The sequence below is a fragment of the Ixodes scapularis genome, unplaced genomic scaffold, assembly GCF_016920785.2.
Source record: "Ixodes scapularis isolate PalLabHiFi unplaced genomic scaffold, ASM1692078v2 PGA_scaffold1__304_contigs__length_218370807, whole genome shotgun sequence".
Taxonomy (NCBI): Eukaryota; Metazoa; Arthropoda; class Arachnida; order Ixodida; family Ixodidae; genus Ixodes; species Ixodes scapularis.
Window position 1 is genome coordinate 74,581,969 of NW_024609846.1, and position 14,401 is coordinate 74,596,369.

The following is a 14,401-nucleotide window of genomic DNA, read 5'->3' on the forward strand; positions in this document are numbered from 1 at the left end:
GGCGCGGCAGAAATTATCGTCTGTTTGATTTTAAACTGACTAAAACGAACCACAGTAAGTCCTTGTCTTCCATTCTGATGTTTACCTGTTCTGTACGCCGGGCCAGTTAAATTCGGCTCTAGAGACAGCTGCAACGACTCATATATAATTTTGATAACTGCGACTTCCGATTCGTTTCATGTTCGTTCTTTAGATTTTTCCTTTTTTTAATGGCGTGAGTAGCTTCCAATAGCTTTGTTCTCCCAGCTTCCAATCTAGCGAAGAACGCGAGTACTTCTTTATCATCTGTCGATTATACGCTTTACGACGCTACCGGAACAGGATTCGGTTCAACATCACCCGCAGACATGAAAATTGTCTCAATGATAGCGAGAACACCGGAAGTAGAATTCAGAATAAGACAGAGCGGGTTGCAAGGCGAAGCTGTATGACACCACGAGCAAGAATAGATTATATGATCGGTAGCGCCCCACGGACGGAAAGCAGTTAACTCAATGTAGGAGTAATGTTGTCATATTTTCGGTGTGATTTTCTGATGGGCAGATAGGCGGTTGGCCCATTCGTAGCCACAGGGTACCGTCAATCATTGCCAGCTGAGTTGCCAAAAGCGCCAGTGTAAGGGTGAGGAAACGGTTCCCCACTGACAGCGGATATCGGCAATCGTTGATAGTGTTGTTTATTTATGTATTTATTTATTTACCCTCAGGGCCAGAGGCGCCACAGAGGGAAGTGGGGTACAAAGGTTACAAAAGTTGTTAGGGCTTTTTATAAGAAAAGATTATTAGCTATGGCAGTTCTAAAACGCGTGCAATCAGGGATTTCGGCGATGGCTCCGGAAAGGTGATCCCAAATTATTGAGGTGTTAGGAATAAAAGTCATAAAAATTCCTCGTGCGACTAGATGAAATACCAACTTTGTGATGGTGATCAATGCCTGCTGAAGCATAATGATGTGCTATTAGTAGCCTTTCTTTCGGACTCAGGTTGTTATGATAAATCTTATGAAACTGACATAGACGAAACGATTTTTTACGCTGCAAACTTTTGATTGGTCGTTGTGCTTCCGAGAGCGCGGACAGCAAGAATGATTCCAATGTCGGAAGACGTAACTAAAGAACGACAAACGAGAGGGTATTTGGCGTCACGTTGCTAAAATTACTCAGTTCGAAATAGATGTCATATTCTGGGAACAAGAGCGCCGTTGCCAGTTGCAGGGCACTGTGGCAGTAAACGCTCCGGTAATCCAGCAAATCAAGAAATGAAGGAAGACTGGGGAACACTGAATGATCAAAGTCAAGAAGAGAGCACGGTACCTCTAGGGAAGTAGATTACACAAACAGGCGGTCCCGAAAGTTCCGGCGAGCAGCACCCGGAAATAGGCGTACCCTACATGGTTTGCCGACAACCATCCATGTTAGTTTTTAAACAAGTCTTGAAGTTTTTCGTAAGGTTAGAAATAATCATGCGATCGGTTCAAGACATGTCTTGCTTTATTTCTCGTCACTTTTGTGAAATATACGAGCGCAATGCGATTCGGGGGCCGGTCATACAGTTCGTAATTATTGTTTTTGGCAAAAGAGCAGGAAGTCGCGAAACTTTTCGTTATGGGGAAGCCTATGTCCTTGTAGTGTCAACAAGTTCATAAGGTTTTTCGCGCAATGAAAAAGACTTTGCATAGACACAACGATGCGCACTTAATGAAGGTTTCCGCACGCCGCTTGCTGAGTTCACTGATTCCTCACGCTCACACAAATAGAGCGCTGGAAAGGAAAACGCAACGGAAAGGTTTCGTGATTAAAAATTAAAATATCGCCTTGTTCGTCTACCTTCTTGCTCTTGTCCACGTCTTTGCGCTGTTTTAATTTTTAATCATGAAATACCAACAAGCCCAAACTTCTACGTTAGTAAGGTTTCGGCTTTCACAATCCTACTTTTACAACTTCTTTGATTTCCTGATCGCCACGGATGAATTTATAGTGTAACATTAGGACCACAAGACCAAGTAACTGTGCAAATAATAGAAGCACAGTTTTACCACCGGCAAAAAATAAATAAATAAGGACGAACATGCAGCTTTTGTCGGGAAAAGTGGTAATGAAAGTCTTCGCGAACTCTCATGGTGCGTACGGGTAAGAGCCAAAACGCCGCAAAGAAATATTACCGGGACCCCTCACGAGGTTACGGGGTGTGAAGGGGTGGCCTCGTGTGCCGTAGGAAGCTGAAAAGAAAGTCCGTTTGCTCCACAAAAACGCACCAGCTCATTCTGTACCGCAGACGTAGACACATGCAGATGTTTTAGGCTATAAAATTCAGCTTCACTCCCTAGTAACCGGACACTGAACCCGTGATGACTCCTTCAGTATTCATTACATAAAGTGCTCACGTTGTGACAGCGTTTTCAGGACGATACCGTGGTTGTTGTCGAGATGAAACACCTCCTCAAGTACCAGAATTAAAACTTCTACAACTAAGATACCCATGAACTCATGCACTCGTGGTACAAGAGCTCCAACTTGAGTGGCGCATATTAAAATAAGGGATAAGCCCGCTAGCGATGCTTGTGGTCGGATATCTCCTTTGTGGTAATACAGCGGACTTTATGACCATTTTTCCGGCATAAAAGGTTAGAATGAGCCAACACAACAAATGCAATAAGCCTGAAGAACATAACATTTGAAAAAGATATTTAGAAAAAAACTGTTACTAATACAACAAACAAAAACAGTTCCGGGTGAACGGTCTTGTGCTGTAAGCTTAGCTTAACAGCAGGCGTTCGAAGAAACGTCGGAAGATGACATTTCTCTGTATTTATGAAAATAACAAAACTAAAAACTACAGATCGTGAAAGTTTTCCCGTACAATTTTTTGTTTTGTTTCATATATAGGAATTATTTCTTAAAGCTTGGGAGTGGGCGGAAGCGGGTAGGAGAATGCTCCACGTGTTTTTCCGCGTGTCACGTTCGCGTCTTTTCCATCAGACAAACCAATCGGCTTCGTTTGGTGTCTGCTTCACACAAGAGCGCTTGAGATTGTGACAAAAAAAAAAAAAAAGAAAGAAAAAGCATGTCATCTCTGCAGTGTGCGGCTGCAGCACTGTGGACACTTCTCCAGCCTTGAAAACACTGCTTGCTGGCCCGATAGGGTAGTAGGAGACCCCGGTGCATGGTTTACCGGCAGAAAAACTCGAATTGCCAGATAACAAGGGGACTGCAGCTAGCTACAACTAATCCAGCATATTCTGCCTTTGTTCCGGGCAAGAACAGTTAAATCAAACGTATTCCTATCGGACAAAAGAAATTGAGTCCAAAACACAACAACAACAGTATGTATGAGAGGTCTCCTGGAATGAGTCCAGGACTACCTTAAACAGTAACGTCGAGAAAACTATAAACATCACTCACCAAAACATAATGCATGCTGGCAAAATTAACCAAGCATGCAAAAAGAAAAATTTAAAAAGAATTTGGCAGGGGAAAAATCCTTCATACCATTCTGGGTGTTGGTAAAGCTGCGCGATAGTCAAACTAAAATGACTGGCGAAATGTATTGCTCACCAGTCAGGATGACTGGTGAGCAATACATTTCGTATAAAGCGGTTGAGACAGATAAGTGATCATGCGAGTGCTCGCAAAGAGAGCCATGCCATACCCCACCTGGGAAGACCAAGTAGGGCTCCTCCAATAACCGTCTCATTGCAAAGCATGCTTTGAGCACCGAATGCGAAGCCGACTGCCGTTACAACTTTATCGGGAAGCAGTGGTCTTGGGCAGTCGTATACTTGGCGCTCTTGAAACTGCACATTCGTGTGAGCGATGCGAGGCGATCGTCACAAGACACCGCGACAACGGCGATCGTGACGGTATCGCCCTCAAACACCATGATGTCGGGCCTGAGACGATCCCTCCTTAGATTCCTATACACTATTTATGTCTGTATTGTGGCCGCTGGTCGATACTCGGCGAGCAGGCGGCACACCTGCTTATATATAATATCGTCCTTTCATTCCGGGCACGTCTACGAATGGACACTCCTGTCGGATACGATAGGATGTCTACAGGGCATGGTGGCATCTCCTGCACAGCCTTGCAGCTTCGTCGGTGGGGTGATGGACCATGCCGTTAATAGGGTAGGTGCTAGAGCACACCCGAAGCGCTTTGATTCTGTCTCTGTCCTTGAGGTGGTGTGAGTCAGGCTGCAGCCAGGTGTTTCCCGGGGCCTGTCCATGATGTGCAAACAGGTCCCTGTTGGCATACTGAGCCCGGTGTTCACTCCACCAACTGAACCGGGAATGTCGTAGTGCGGCTGTTAGTTCGTCTGCCTCTGTTAATTCGGGAGGCACTTGGAGCTGGTAGTTAAGGCGGTAATGAAAAGAGCTAATGGTGGTCTTAAAAAGGCTGCCCACTGCGTGTCCCCTAGGCGTAGCAGTCGTGCCAGTGCCTTAAGTTGCGCCTCTGTACTAACTCGCTCAATGTTCACTGTCCCTACTCCTCCGTCACTCGCTACAAGGTACATGTGAGTATTTGGAAATTATTGTTGGGAGATGAAGTAACGCCTTAATGTGCACCCTAAGTTTTTTGTCGATGATGGCCGACTCCCCCGACGATACCAGAATTGATGATGCTGCATACAGATACTTTGGTGAGATTAGGGTGTTCCAGTTTTTGGAGTGGCTTCAGGAAGGCGGCCTCGATGATCGTTAGGTCGTTTTGACTTGCTGCGAGTGAACCACCGGGCGTTGTCTTGTAAAGAAGTCGGTGCCGAGGTATCGGATGGGTGTGTTAAAGGGAGTGGTCGGGGCGGGTGTGCCGGCAACGGTGATGGGACGCAGGTTGTAGGTGAGTCTGTTCGCTACGACTCTTCAGGCAAATAGGATGGACCTGGCTCAATCAAGCGACAGTCCCAGTTCTGCCAGGTGAGGTGAGGCTGGATGAGGTGAAAATGATGTCGTCAGCTAATGCCAAGGCTCCGATGATGTGATTGACGACGTCAAGACCTGCCCGGTCCAGGTTAAGGTCAATGAGTAAGGCCTCAAGCACGCAGTTAAAGACAAATGGCAAGAGGGGATCCCCTTGTTTGATTTTCTGTCGTACAGAGACCTTGACACTGTCCGCTGTTCCGCCGCCCCAGAGGGTGGTAGATGAGCCGGCGTAAAGTTCCTTGACCTCGATGTAAGCTCGTGGCAATCAAACACTCTTGAGGCTCCCGATGATGGCATAGTGGCTGATGGAGTCAAATGTCTTTCGTTCATCGAAGCTGAAGCCGTAGAGGTTTTGGCGGTCGTTTTCCTCTTTTTCTTGATGAGTACTTGCAGAATGATGATGTTTGATGATGCGCTGCAATCGCCTCTAAAGCCACCCTGAAAGTTGTGAAATTGATGAGCATCACTGAGTGTACAACCGCAAGAGGAGTGAAGAAATGGTGAATGGCCTGAAGTCTCCCCCCGTCGTGGCAGTGCGGGAATTGGGCAAGAAGGCAATCTTAGCTAATTTACGCTCCTCCGGGATTGATACAAACACAAGTTAGTTTGTAGAAAGGATTGCCAACACCGCTGGTGGGACGTTCCATAATTCCCGCACCGGCAGGCCATCCGGCCCGTGGGCCCTGCTGGTGTCCGTGTTCGCTTCGTAATTCGCACTCAGTGAAGGCCGGCACCCCTATCTCGTCCAGAGCGGGGTCGGTTGTAATGGCGCTGTAGACTGGTCGTGAATTGTTGGACATGAAGGGGTTGTACACCGTATAGAGTTCCTTGAGTGTAAATCTTGGATCTTTCGCCCCTTCCGCAGTTCGTAGACGAAGATTTTTGGGCTCAGTTTGTAAAGACGCTGGTGCTCATCATACTGATGACGTCACCTGTGAGACCTGTATTTCGGTGGCTGTTTTCTTTTTCCGTCGTCTGCCATTTTGTTCTCGTGGTGCGGCAACAACCTCGAGGTGGCGGAAAATTGTTGTCACCTTTGCCATCCCCGCCGGTCGAGTGCGGAGAACGCCAATGAGAGCCTCATTCGTGAGCCCCACTTTGTGCAGACACGTCTGTACTTCCTGTATGCCAAGCAAAATCCGGGGCTTATTAGATTGAGGCTGTTGCAGACGGGGTTGGTGCACGTTGAGGAGCACATGCTGGCCAAGTTGGTTAGTTTCTTCCAACTCACGGTCAGCTCTCGCTGCCTTCTTTGTGGCCGGGTTGTTACGGTAGCGCCTTGTTTGAGGATGACTGGGTACTGCCGCCTTCATGGCACCCATGATCTCCTTGCACCTTTTGATGTTACGCTGCCCCATTATACCCTGCCAGAATCTGGTGGTAAATGTCCTGGCAAAAGCCTGGTTTGTGAAGGGCTCGTTCCCGCAGTCGAACTTTGATTTGGAGGGTGCCGCGAGTTCCAACACTGTCCACCGCGCATGGTGGCTCTACTTGGCTGACGGTGGAAGTTCTGGGGTTTCGATGGTGGTTGTGGCCTCGGTGCTTGTGATTGCAGACAGCCGAAAAGCTGTCTGTTCTTCTTGCTTTGGTTGGATCACTTACACGTGGTTATGTGTGGGGTGGTGGTGAACTTGTCCTTTCCTCTCGTTTGCGTCTCTCTGTGTTCATTTCCTTCGTGTACTGAGCCGTCCGGCGATGGTCGCCGACGCTCTGCCAGGTACGTTGGGGCAGTAGAGCATCCAGCTCCTTGTCGCTGCACGTGCACTGGGAAGCCTGCAGTTCGCATAGCACCACTGCGTTTCTGTGTCTCGCTGTCCAGGGCCTTCCTCCTGTTTCTTGTAAGTTATCCCGTGGCCTAGCCGTCGCGAGGGCACCGTTGGCCTTTGTTGCAGCGGCCGTTTGGCCAAATGCCTGGCGACCGGTGAAGAAGTGATGTCCTGCTGTGGACAGGAGTGATCTTGCGCAGGCGGCACTGGCCCTCCTAGGAGAGTTGTAGGAGGCACGCCGTGGGTAGGCTTCTTCACGCTTGACGGAAGCAACCTTCGCAGCATCTGTTACTGCTGTAGTAATCCACGATAAAACTTCTTCGGCCCCGATGTCCTAGATCGTCGGCCAGGACACAACTTCGTAAGCTTGGGCGAGTTCCTTGAAAATAAACTTGACCTTGGTCGGCATGAAAACTCACTTCCTGCCAGAATCCTGACGTCCTCTGTGCTCCATGCACCTGGAGGTGGGGAAGGTAAGCCGTCCGCGCCGCTCCCGTGTAGCATCGGCACGGCAGCACCCCTCAGAGTCCTCGGGGGTGCTGCCGTGCCAATGCACTTTTCACCTTGTTCCTCTGTGTCATGCTTGACGAAGTCTACTGCTCTGAAAGACATTGTATTTGCACCTCTTTTTGAAGAAGGTGGGCTCGACTGCCTTGCCTCCTCAGTGCAGGCCTGAGCATCTGGGATATAAGTCCTTCCTTCTCTTATCAAGTCCAGCATGTGACAAAGTAGCGGTGCCACGTGCTCGCACACACCGCCCTGTCCAGCTTTTGCAGGTGCAGGAAGCCTTGGTGACCCGTCCATCCTGGTAGAGAACTGCATGTACTGTGTACAGCACTGTGAGAGTCATGGAAGCCTCCACATTGGCCTTAACAATTACCTCTTATGCAGTTGTGGTGTGGAGAAAAAATGAAAGACGTAGACATCTCTGTAATGCGAAATTAGAGCGCAGCTCTTGAGATGGAGGAGGAGAAGGTACGGAGGGGAGTGTATGCTCCTTCTCCTCCGTACCCTCTCATCTTCCATCCTCTCCTATCCGCTCTTGCTCCAATTCGGTTTCCCCGCTTAATTTAGAAGGGAAAATTACGTCACGTGACTTGATGTCACGTTCCCTATGAACAAACTCAATTTCTTCGCTAGGGAATTGAATTGGTGTTGAGGTCACGTGACAACAATTTTCCCGCTAAATTTAGTGCGGTTACGCCTACAGCGACGCCGACGCCGCGAAACACAAAATCGGGCGCCTAAGAGCGGCGCTCTAAAATGGTCTGCACTTAATGGGCCTTAACATCTTGTTGCCACAAATGATGTGCTTTTATGGTCCAGCTGCTTGGCCACGCCCTTGGATGTGGCTTTCCAAAAAGGCGGAGGGAAAGTCTTTCACCTGCTTGGCCCAAGGGCCTGCTGGAAGCGGTAGTTGCCTTGACTGTGGTAGCTCGCGTGACTGCGGTGGCTCCAATGGTGCCATAGCCTCCTTGAAGAGGAGGCAGCTTAATCAGAAATTGAAAAGAAGGTTGGCAATTTGACAGCGCAGATCGTTAAGGCCTTCGGGTTGCTTCGACCGTACCCAGATATGTCTAGTAGAAGTTCACCTAGGGTAACAGAACATCGAAAAGTGCCGGCTGTAAACTTTGTGCTAAAGAAAAAGCATTGGGTATTGCACTTGTTCGGCTACCTTTAAAGGGCCCATAAAAAGAAAAAAAAACTTTTTTTTAACAGTCTGGTTGGGACACGTGTGTCAAAAAATGAATTTTTACGCAGAAAAAAAATTTAGAGCAATGTTGACGGCGAGAGATTTATTTGAAATTTTGCGCGTAAATTCCATGTCTTTCAGCTCGGCTTCTCATCGGTAACGATGGTCATTCAAATCAGCTTCTCATTGGCCAATGGAAAGAGTGACAGCTTAGACGTTGGTTATAAAATCTTCGTGATCTCGTGAAATCGCCTTTTGAATTACATATTTTCAGGTTTAAGAAACAATCCATCGAATGAACGTCGTAATTGTTTACAAACGTTTTACAAAATCGTAACTTCCGTTCAGATGCCACGACAAAAAAAAAGCTTCGCTATTTTTTTTTCTGTCATGGTCGCTGTCTCATAACGCGTCTCGCGTACCTCGTGTACCTCGGGTGGTTTTATAGTTTTATCGCGTTTATATGTGAAGACCTTCTGAAGAGGGCTTGTTGCTTGTGTTAGTTAGTCATCGTAAGTACTTAGGAAGTGGCGCGGGGTGACACGTTTTTGTTTTTCTGCTCTCCTTTGCGTGATTCGTGTGTCCCGTTTACCCCATCTTTTGTTTGTTTGATGGCGCGCGCAAATGCCATTCTTTTTTTTTTTTTAGATGTCGGTTTCTGTAAAGCGTTTAGTGAAGGCACGCTGCACCGCACTCAACGATTAAAAAAAAAAAAAAAATCAGTTACCACTGCGTGTCCTCGCGGCGGCTTGAAGGGTCGTGCGGCTCGGACGAACTCGTCGAGGCACCCGCTCCGCGAGCGGAAGTATCGCAGCGAAGGCCCAGCCAGCTGCTGGCAGCGTTGAAGCAAGCGACGCTTCAGGTCGGGGTCCATCGCAACGACTATGTACTGTGTGTGCCACCACGGTGACCACGGTGCGTGCAAGGTACGACGCGGTACGACGTGCGACCGGCAGACACAGGGGCTGTGTTCCAAATCTTAGCCAAATGGATCCGAGTTACCCCGGCGGATCATGTCACGTGACAGCACATATTGAAAAACCCTGTACGCGGGTAGGTTTTAGAACGCCAAGGGTAGAACGCACTCTAGTGAAGTGCAAGCGCTGTTTAAAGCGGCGTGCTCGCGCTTCAGCTCCAGCTTCGGTCGCACATATAATAAAACTAAGCATATGCATGGCACGCCGTCAGAACCTCTCCTCCCCGTAGCGCCTATGAGTTGTCCGCACTCGCCGACGGAAGGTTGCGATTCTGCGCGGTCGTTTCTTTGCAAGTGCTGCTGAGGATAGGCCGACCCCTGTCTCAGCTCTGCAAACGTTCGGGGTGCAAAGGCTTAGCGACGAAAAAGCACCGTAGTAACCCCTCAGCAAGCAAGCGGTACTCGATGTCTCATGCTCTCATTTCCCGGAGCAAGCACGAACCGCGCGAACGGCCAAATCTAAGCGCAGTTGGCCTCCGCCTCGCGATTCCTACTTTATTTCTCTGCTCACAACGATGACATGTGCACTGATACTCAAAACTGCTCTCTCGCGACTGCATACGGGTTAAATTAATGAGCTGAAAGGGGGATAAAGCGTAATGGCAACATGAGTACTCTTCTTGGGAGCGGCTAACGAAGCGGCGTGGTGCGCATCGACGCCCGCGTCGAAAACGATGAAACACACAAAAACACGAATTATACACAAAAGTACAATACTCAAAACGAAATAAATACACTTATAAACAAGAAAAACACTCTGGAATAGATACAGAAATAAGTAATTAAGGTTAAACAATGAGGATGAAGAGGACGTCTAAAGAGAGCTAGTGCGATCCCAAGAGTGAGCAGCTGCAGGAAATGGGGCCGACGGAACACCGTTCCCACAATTCTTTCCGCGCGCGCCGGGGCGCTCAGAAAAATTGCGAGTCGTCTATACAAGCGGGGGTTTTTGAACCCACGAATTCCCTCGCGATACAAAATGTGCGTCCAAAGCACGCACAAACTATCAAACCCGCTGCCTGGGCTACAACGGTTAATTGCCCTAGTTATTGGTCGCACCTTTGACCAGCGCGGAAGGGCGCCACGAGAGCGCACGACACGAGAGCGCCAACGGGAGAGCGCGCGAGAGGAGAGCGCTGCAACACGAGAGCGCACGACGGGAGAGCGTCGCGACACGAGAGCGCCTTCCATTTGAGCGCGCGTCACGAGAGCGCATGTGCGCGCCTTGTTTTCTCGAATCGAACGCCTTACGTCATTTTATTGGTTGAGCACGCAGACCTGTGGGAAGTCTAAAAAATACAATTGTACGGCTAGACGCCGTACAATATAACCAAACATTCCGCGGACATACCCTTTGCAATTACCGTACACAGAAAAACAAAAAGGACAAGGTCATATTCCGTAAAACGTTTTGGTCCTGCTAAAAACGGGTTAGCTGCGTTAGAGACGTCTTCTTCTGCAGTTTTTCTTAGGCTTCCTGGTATCCAAATTTTCCGCCTCACTTTCGCGTTTGCACATCACAGGGTATCGGAACAAAACGAAAACCAAAAACGAAAAACGAAAAAAACGATATTTTTGGGCGGAACGGAAACGTAATCGAAACGTTATTTATTATTTTGTTCCGGAGTGAAACCGAAAAATGTTCTTATCGGTTTTCGGTTCAAGGGAAAATATCAGGTATTTCAGTAATTCGTTTCGCGCAGCGAAGAGACAGCCGTTGGTTTGTACCATAATTAAAGAGAAGACAAGCAAGCCATCGCCCCCACGTCTTAACTCCGGGCGAACAAGCATAGCAAAAACAAAGACAAAAATACAACGAGAAACAAAAAACATGACGCAAGGCGCCATTGCTTCCCACCAATGAGAGCGCGGTGGCGCGACGCCTCCACACGCTCGCAATGCTCTCCTTGGCTCTTGCGCCCAGAGCCGTATATGTAGAGAGTTTGGTCAATGGGGAGGTGCGGGCAGAGCCAGGGCGTGCGGCAGACTCGGAAAGAGGGCTTGGCATGCTCTCTTGACAAACCAGAAGCCGAAAAGAATCCCCTAGCGGTGGTAGCGAGAAACAGTTCTGATCAAAGGTCTATGTTCGTATATGGTTTTAATAAGCGCGTCAGAGTGAAGTGTAGTAACTCTTTATGCTTGAAAATAGGGTGCACGTGTTGTTTTGATCATGATCATGCAGAAAGATGTAAGAAACGAATGCGCCACTCAACTCTGGTTTGCTCGGACGGCGGATTCCCGGCCCTCGGCGCCTGGTGTACGGATTATGTCGATCGTTCCGCTAGTCGCACTCCTCCACATCATTTTGGATAAGCGTGATTGAAACATCACGTGTACCATATTTTCAGTCATCGAGAGTTACTCCAATGCAGTTATCAGCTTTGTTTCTCGCGACCACCGCCAGGGTATTATTTCCGGCTTCTGGTTGGTCACATTCGAATTTCTGAAGACGCCCTGGAACACGCCCAGCCAGCTTTCAGCCAATGGCACCTCCTCATTTGTCTCCTATACTTCCCAACGAATGGCCAAACTCTCTACATATACGGCTCTGCTTGCGCCCTCTCCCTCCATGCTTTCTTCGGACGACACAGACAGACAACAGATCACGGCAAGCGAGGGAAGTTTGTGACCCGGCGTTGTAGAAGTTCATCTTTTGTTTTTCTACGGATATGGCAGTCTGAGACTCTGTTGCAAAAGTGTACTTCTTCATCCCTATGGGCCTTCAGGGCCTTCTCGGCGCTGAAATTTATTTTATCGGACCAGAGGTCTTGCCTTTCACCGAGCACACTTGATGACGTGCTGCTTCGGAGATCATGCTCTGTGCCTTGATCATGATCTCATTCTCGAGGCAATGAACATGATCTCAGAAGCAATGTCGTTTCAGCGGATTCCTCTAGAGCGCCTGAATTATCTATTTTTGTGTAAAAATAAACGTTACGTTCCTTTTAATTTTTGTTGCGATTTTTTTTTTTTTTAATAGAAAGAAACCGTTACAAACCGTTACGGAGCATTATTTTTTCGTTCCGGAGCGGAAACGGAACGGAACTTTTTTGTATGGAACGAAAATGAAAACGGAACGAAAAACATTTCGTTCCAACACCCTGGCACATCATGATTAACTATCCCCTGCTCGCCTGGGCATTAACTGTCTTGTTTGAAGAACGTTTGACACTGAAAAACTGAATGCAGTTCATGAGAACGTGAACCCTAAGCCCTTTTTTCTTTTCCACTTATCTCTGAACAAAGGGCTGCTTCTTTTCACAGGTTCGAAAATAACTTTGGAGAACCTTGGAAAGACGACCTCCTTGTCGCACAAAACTGAACGAAGGAAATACAAGCATTGGAGAGGACAACATTTGTGTTCTTTCACTGGAAAGCGGGTTAAACGTTCAAGTTTAACCCGAATTTTCTAAGAAGGCACACGCGAAGTTCCGGGACGCGATTCTGGAGATACGGTGAAAGAGGTTACAACTTCCATGTCGGTCGGCCTTTGTTCATACGTAACAGAGGTCAAACCTTATACCAATAACACCTATCGTTATTGGGAGAAAACCTTCCAAGGTTAATCAACCATCAACCGTGGGTATAGAGGCGAATATAAAATGGGAGCTGGGCGTTCGTGACGACTAAGTTGGATCTTCCAACGGAGTGCTGTTCATGACGTGGAAATGCTATCGACCACGATGTGTAAGAAAGATCATCCCCTTTTGCAACACAATGGTTATTCCTATCGCCTGGATAGACTGAACGAGAACACCGGACAGAGGACATGGAGGTGCTAAAAAAAAAGCTGCAGCGGTCGAGCCAAAACAGCGGGGTGGGACAGTGCACTGACCCTCGTCAAAGTAAGCAAATGGTTATTGTACCATAAAACTTCTGTCTCTAGAATTTTTGATTTGTCAGAACTCGATTATACGATTGAGCTATTACGTACGCCGCCTTCAGTGTGCCACCACCAAGTCGCCTTCAGCGTGCCAAATAACATACTATTAATATATCTGAACACTTGCGCAGACCACCGGCGAGCACCAGGGTCACCTGCCGAATCCCGATGTCTGTCGGGCAGAGAAGGTGATTGCTGCGGTCAAGGAAAAAGCCAGGACAACCGATTATCAACCGCGAATGATGATTGCGCAGGCTACCAGTGGCCTAACAAGTTAGCCGAGATGTTTCACCAGGATTCTAACTAAACAAGTGCTTTAGATAATCGTGGTCGTCGTCATCGCAAGGAATGCTATGAATTTATAGACAACGACGTAAACTAAAAAGGATAAAAATAAGAGTTTGTTTTCTCTCTCTCTCTCTCTCCAGCAGCCCCGAATACTTTTCTTTCGTGGTGTTCCTAAGTGCAGAAAATTGACGCTTTTTACTTCAGGTTCTGAGCGGCGGCAGCTTCCCTCGCTAAGCGCCTTGGCCCGCTCAGCACAAAGGGCACGGCGCGCCTTAAACATGCCACTGCCTGCTCCACAGCATATCCACGAAATCAACCTCCCCAGCTGGCTTGAATCGCTTCCAGACGGGCGATCGTTCTTGCTGTATGACCCTGGCGCACAAGACAAAGATCGTCTATTCATGTTTGCAACGGACGAAAACCTTCGACTCCTCAGCCAGTACGCTGACTGGTTCGCCGATGGCACTTTCGACGTCTCGCCGTCGCTCTTCCATTAGGTACGACGCACGACTATGTTGCTCTACGTATGTAAGACCTGGCGGCTTTAAATTTTTGTTCTCAAAATTTGTATGTGACTAGAGTCACAGTGCGACACTTCCATCTCATCATGTCGCTTCCAAAATAGTGCGTCCTTACTTTGCATGACGTAAGGCGTTCGATTCGAGAAAACAAGGCGCGCACATACGCTCTCGTGACGAGCGCTCTAATGGCAGGCGCTCTCGTGTCGCGACGCTCTCCCGTCGTGCGCTCTGGTGTCGCGGCGCTCTCCCGTCGTGCGCTCTTGCGTCGCAGCGCTCTCCTGTCGCGCGCTCTCCCGTCGGCGCTCTTGTGTCGTGCGCTCTCGTGTTGTACAGCCGACCAGCGCCATATTGCCCGAA